At 39.0% G+C, this 6,026-nt stretch overlaps 1 protein-coding gene across 5 annotated transcripts in view; it reads left to right on the top strand.

Moving 5' to 3' along the window:
• flrt2 (fibronectin leucine rich transmembrane protein 2) overlaps nt 1-6,026 on the top strand; it is a 73,659-nt gene that overhangs the window by 36,265 nt on the left and 31,368 nt on the right. For 3 of the 5 annotated variants that reach the window (XM_049756892.2, XM_068649155.1, XM_049756893.2), the window contains exon 1: nt 1,573-1,847. The exons of the other annotated variants lie outside the window; for them this stretch is intronic. The gene's annotated coding sequence lies outside the window, so the exon portion shown is untranslated. Of the gene's footprint in view, nt 1-1,572; nt 1,848-6,026 lie in introns of those variants that run through there. 5 annotated transcript variants of the gene reach the window in all.

Raw genomic sequence — 6,026 nt, 5'->3', positions numbered from 1 at the left:
CGGACATGGATGCCTCCAGAGTTTTTGGCACATGTGGGGGGGGGAAATAAATAAATCACTTTGGGGGTTGCCACTTTAATGCCACACATTTTTTTGAAGAACGCCAAACATCAACCAAAAAATGTCTCTGGATTCAGATGATTTATTTTTGAGGGGCAAGCACTTCATGAAATAAAATTAAATAAATTCTACACAATGGACAAATTTGGAGCAAATAGCATGACTCATTCATTTTTTTTTTAAAAAAGTCTGCCAACAAGGCCATTCTAAATGGCGGGAAAAATAAATTTCCCTTTTTAGTTGCTCCATCTTTTCCCATTGATAGAATAAAGGTTCCATTTTGTTTTTTATTTTTCCAAATCAAACCTTTTTTCCCCAAACAAAATTTTGACCATTTGCTAGTTTGTATAGTCTTCAAATATTAATCTTGTAAAAATCTCAAGCTTTGAAACAAAGATGGTCTGACTATTGCTTGACAAATAGTAATTTTACGGTTGTAAACGTGACTTAAATGGACAACTCTGATGCGTGTTGTAAAATCAAATAATCTGTAAAACATTTTAAAATATTGATATATGCAATTTAAACATTTGAAGTTCATTCCTGCTATTTGTGGCAAGACTGAGTCGAGTGGGGAGGGAGGGGGAGGATTTCATCCCATCTCATGTTCTTCTCATAACATCTCTTGTTGAGACTGCACCTTCTTTTGGAATAACTGTAGCAAAAAAAAAAAAGGCAGAGAAAAGGCAAAACAGACGTCCAGAGTTAATCCTTAAATGCTCACTGAACTGAAGTATGCTGAGGTCTCAAAAAATATATGAAAAATTCTTGTGTAACTTAATGCAGGACGTTGGCTAATCTTTTCCAATTGTGCAAGTTGCAAGAAAATGAAAATTGGGTTTAGTGATGCAGGTAGGCGAATCTTACTTAATAGGTTTAAAACTTTTGAGCCCTATTTTTTCCCAAAGAATTTTCATCAATATGACACCAGTTGATGATTCCGTAGCACACGTCTGTTTGTATATACAAAATAAAGTATGACTAGTGCTCACTTCCCAAAAGACTATTCCTTGAGGCGAACACCCGAAACGCTGAGTGAGCAATAAATCTGGCACTTAGGGGAATTCTAAGTGTCTAACTATTTCTCAAGTCCACAGCCCCAAGTGCTGTCAAATGTACTTTGGCCCCACGACATCCGCTGTCTGTGACCCCTTTAACTCCTGTTTTGTTCTCAGCACTGCAGGCCCCTCCGACTCCCCCCTCCCCCGACCCCCAGCACAAAACGACCCTACAAGGCTGACACCCCATGAGACAGACCCCTCTTGACTATGTTCCTCCACACTATCCTTGTAACCTTTAACCCCGGCAGCACCTCTACCTCTCTGTGTGGCTGCCCCTTGCATTCCAGTCGAACTCTGAAACATGAAGCCACGGTGAGCTCATCGCAAGCCCGCACATTTTCAGGAGTTAGATGATACAAAAAAAAAATGTAGAAGAGAAAATAGTCAGGCAAAAAAAAAGGGGAGAGGCTGGTGTAGGACAGGTCTGGAACTGGTTCTGTTTGTGTCTACTCACCAAGGCACCTCAGGGGTTAAGTTACATGAGAGACAGCGAGGAGGAAGGGGAAGAAGCCGTCTTTTCGTGTTGTCTGTCTCCTTTTCCTTCCAGGGCCTGACTTGACTGCTACCTTCATTTTTCCACGCTAGCAAACCAGCCGACCTCCCCATATGTGCTTAAAATTTAACGACCTCGTATGTGGGGAGTAGTCCCGGGATGCAAGGGTGACCTGGCAAAGCTTGTGTTTGCCACGCTTCTTCTCTGCTATGACCACAAGTTGTCCAAAGATGGTAAGTGTCCCATCTTTAAAATGTCTTGCAGTGTTTATGAAAAAGAAACAGGCCACAATTTAGATGAAATGAAAGTTTTTGATTGACAGTTAGATTATATAGACAAAGTTTTACGGTAATGACAGTCATTTTGTGACAAAACTTTTGACTCAAGTCGTAAAATAAGGAAACCAAAATGCTTATGAATATATTTTTGTGTCAATCAAACTTTTTTATCTCTGTAATGGAATATTGATCCCTCTTTTCAAATGCATCTCATTAGACTCCGCAATTGGTTTATAACCTGCATGCAAATGAATTGTCTAAATGAAACTTTCCGGTACCTGATAGAGAATCTTTCTAATCCTCATTGCGTTCCATCTCAGGATCTATATTGATGAGTGTTCGCGCTTAATCACAGCACACATAATTAAACCAATCAGTCTCACTCTCCTGCTGAGTTTGGAGGATGTCTGAAGAAAGTGTGCAAAAGAGAAAGAGAGAGAGAGAGCTGAAAGCTCGTGTGGATGCTTCAAAGTGGGACCTTTTTTATTTCATGCATTATTCATGATTGCCTTGTTTCTTTCCTGCTCCCTGCCTTGTTGTTTAGTGACCCGCTGCACTTGTCTTGTCAACCTTCCGCTTGACGTCTCTCTGAAGCTCGCTTTAAAACACTTACTGATGATTTTAATAAGTGGCCTAAAATATAAAAGGTTGAGCACACATTTTTTTTTTTTTTTTACAAGACGTAAGAGAATACCGGCATCCTTTCATGGTGGTTATCAACAACAAATAATCCGGAGGAATTTCAAGTTTAGATTCATAAATCTGCCATCAACTCTCAGCGTGAAAAACAATTTCAGGTAATTGCGATGCATTTTCACGCTATAACTTTAAAAATGTCTGGGGTGAAACAGCAGCAATTATCTTGCAATGGTCTCATTATTTAAATGGGTGTGAAGTGCTCCATTGCTCTTGCAGGTAAACACACAATTCTTCTCGGGGAAAATAACAACCCGCCTGTGATCAAAAGCTTTTTTTTTTTGCCGGCAAGAGGTGGCCCAATAACCTCCATTTACAAAACCTATTCACTTACCAGCAACAATGGACATGATTAATGAGTAAACATTACAGTGTACAGGGAATAGCAACGGCTAACGTTATCATTATGATCACATGACCCGCCAGTTCCTTAATGAATGCATTGAGGTCACTGAGGGTTTTTTATGGCTTTGGCTTTTAGATAGTTAATACCTTCTCATAAAAAACACAATGAAAAATAATTGGAAAAACATTGAGAAAAATAGATCAAGAGCAAAAAGCAAGCTGTGACTTTTTTTCCTTCAATATATTCCGATTAAATGAGATCAAGCATCATCTAACCTGTCGAGTGAAGCTAATGTTTTTGTGAATGATGCTTTATTGAAATTTATATACTAGCTTGTGAAGGTAGCTGCAGTCTAGTCTCTTATAAAGTCATTATTTTTCACTAATTAGCAGTTTAATTGAAATTGCTGATCTAATTTGAAAGGTCTGCCCCACTAAGAATCTTTGATGCATTGGTTGAATGTTTAGCTTTAATTAAGTATATGTAATGTTTTTTAAATAGGCATGTGAAGTCATTTGAAGCGTCAAATTAGGCTTTTTAGAAAATACTCTGTAAGTCTCCCCCCCGAAAAAAAACCTGTGCTGCATGACGATGAATAATTTGATAAAAAAAAAAGAAAAAAATACAACAAAGTGGGTCTTTGTTCTAACTTGACATGGAATGCTAGTTAAAGATCGCAGGAGAAGACGATCCGGAATTTAAAATTCTGTTATTTTGCGTACCTTTTCAATTATTCATTTTTTTTGGACCTGCTTCCAGTAGACTGAAATTGATCAGTCTGCTTGGAGGATATTTAATCAATCCATGAACTAGCCCAAAGCTGAAATAGTTTGGAATCAGCTAAAGTCTGAATGCATGAATCAGACATTGTCTGACTCTGGACATGACCCGAAGACCGTGCTCAGACATGTAGTCAGGGAACAGGAGGGTGGTGAACAAGCAGAGGAGTATTGGAAGGGTGAGGAGGGGGTGACTGGTTGGGTTAGAAACGGGTCCCAAGCCAACTGGGGGGGGGGGGGACCCAGCACAAGGAGAAGCTTGTTCTCATTTTTTTTTTCTCTACGTGTACCACAAGGGCTTAAAAAAAAAAAAATCTGAAATACCAACAATAAGTTAATTATAGGCAAACGGTAGAATGAGGGTTAATTGGTATTAAGTGTATTTGGAAAAAAAAAAGTTAATATTTTATGTGCATGTATAAATATACGTGTGGAAAAGTGGTGCGGAGGCAGCAGAATTCCTCCCGCTGCTTTTAAAACAAACATAATTCAGTAGTTCCGAAAGAATGCTTTAAGTGTATATTTTAAGGAAGATAATACCTGGCTGTTTGAGTTCCAATCATTAGATTATAGTCAACTTTAACGTGAGATGAGAATAACATGTAGAAAAGATTAAAAAAAAAGATGAAATCGAGCACCAGACTCCCTGGTTTGTGATGAATTCCACCTCCTGCTGTTTTTATTCAATAATCTTCCACTCGTGACTCGTTTGTGATTATCCGTCTGTGGTAGTACTTCTAAAATAATGAGATAATATTTACCGTGTTGGTCATTAATCAGATTCTCCGAGTCACATCTCTGACATACGGGTCACAGTACATTAGCGATGACAAATACACTCCAGCTCATCACCAAAATTTGAAAAGACTAATCAACAATTCTAATCTTCCGAACCCATTCTGACTTCTGTAATTTTTACGCCAACAATTCTGTCTTTATAAAAACAAGCATTTTCTTGAAGACACGAAAATGGCACGTTTCACTTTTACTAACGTGGCAGGTAATCAAACACTGGGTGGCCAAAGGAGGAAATTATTCATGCATATTTCCGAGCTGATTTCCAATCTAATGAAACGACAACAAACATTTTCAAATGACTTCCTTAGCTATTCGTGCTGATTTTACTGACGTATTTGATGCGGGTTTTCAACCACAGATTTAAAAGCGGTTGATTGAGGAGGCGGAAAAAATGCACAGCTTGACAACTAGTCAATACCTCATAATGAAACGTCAAGTGTTACTTTGATTTCTTCAAAGTTTATTGAACGTACCTGCAAACCTGTTCGAACGCGTACTTGCAAATATGCTTGAACGTACGTACTTGCGAATATTTCTGAACATACCGTATTTTCCGCACTATAAGGCGCACCGGATTATAAGGTGCACCTTCAATGAATGGCCCATTTTAAAACTTTGTCCATATATGATATCTACATTTGGCCCGTGGGCCGGATTTTGGACACGCCTGTTGTAGTGGCTCAATATTGGTCCATATATAAGGCGCACCTGATTATAAGGCGCACTGTCGGCTTTTAAGAAAACTGGAGGTTTTTAGGTGCGCCTTATAGTGCGGAAAATACGGTACTTGTAGGCTACACACAGAATTGACTTAATTGGGCATACCCTCGTGGCATTATGGGAAAAACATGGACATAATAACATATTTGCGAGTATGTTCAAATGTATTTGCAAGTAATTGCGAGTACTTTGGAATGTACTTATTTGCCAGTCAAAAATTTACCACATTTGCAGTTCCGCACTTATAGATATTGGGAAAAAAAGCACATTGAATGAGTCTGAGTCGATCTACTGTTACACCGTAAAAACAATCGACATCTTAAGTGAACTCCTTTCGGTTGACTAAACGGTTCTGTTTGCAGAGCTGCAATTAGACCCAAGTTAAACTTAAGTTGTTTGGCTTGCGGATCATTTTAGTCTCAATGCAAGGGACTTTACTGACATGATTAACCCATAGGTGAGCACTCAGTCAGTTATTCCTCATGTCTCCGGGTCTGTGAGGCCCGACAGCGCCGTGGAAATTATGGGGTATTGTATGAACGGCAAAGACTGTGAGTTTGAACAATCTGGTCATTTGCCATCACATCTGGACTATGAAAGAGGTCTTATTATGGATCCCGCTGCTATTCTTGGCAAACCACGCCCTGCATACCGTGCAAGTTCTAAGACTGGCTGGACTTTAGCAAGCTTAGCTTCTTCATTGCGAGGAGATAAGTTATTTATCAGGCAGCAAGTTTTGTTTTGAATGATTTAACAGGCATGGTGTTTTTGAATATCTATGGGGGGGTGTTTTGA

This window comes from Syngnathus scovelli, chromosome 20, assembly GCF_024217435.2.
Source record: "Syngnathus scovelli strain Florida chromosome 20, RoL_Ssco_1.2, whole genome shotgun sequence".
In the NCBI taxonomy this organism is placed as follows: Eukaryota; Metazoa; Chordata; class Actinopteri; order Syngnathiformes; family Syngnathidae; genus Syngnathus; species Syngnathus scovelli.
Note: the sequence above shows the minus strand (reverse complement) of the source record. Positions and strands in the feature narration are given on the sequence as shown.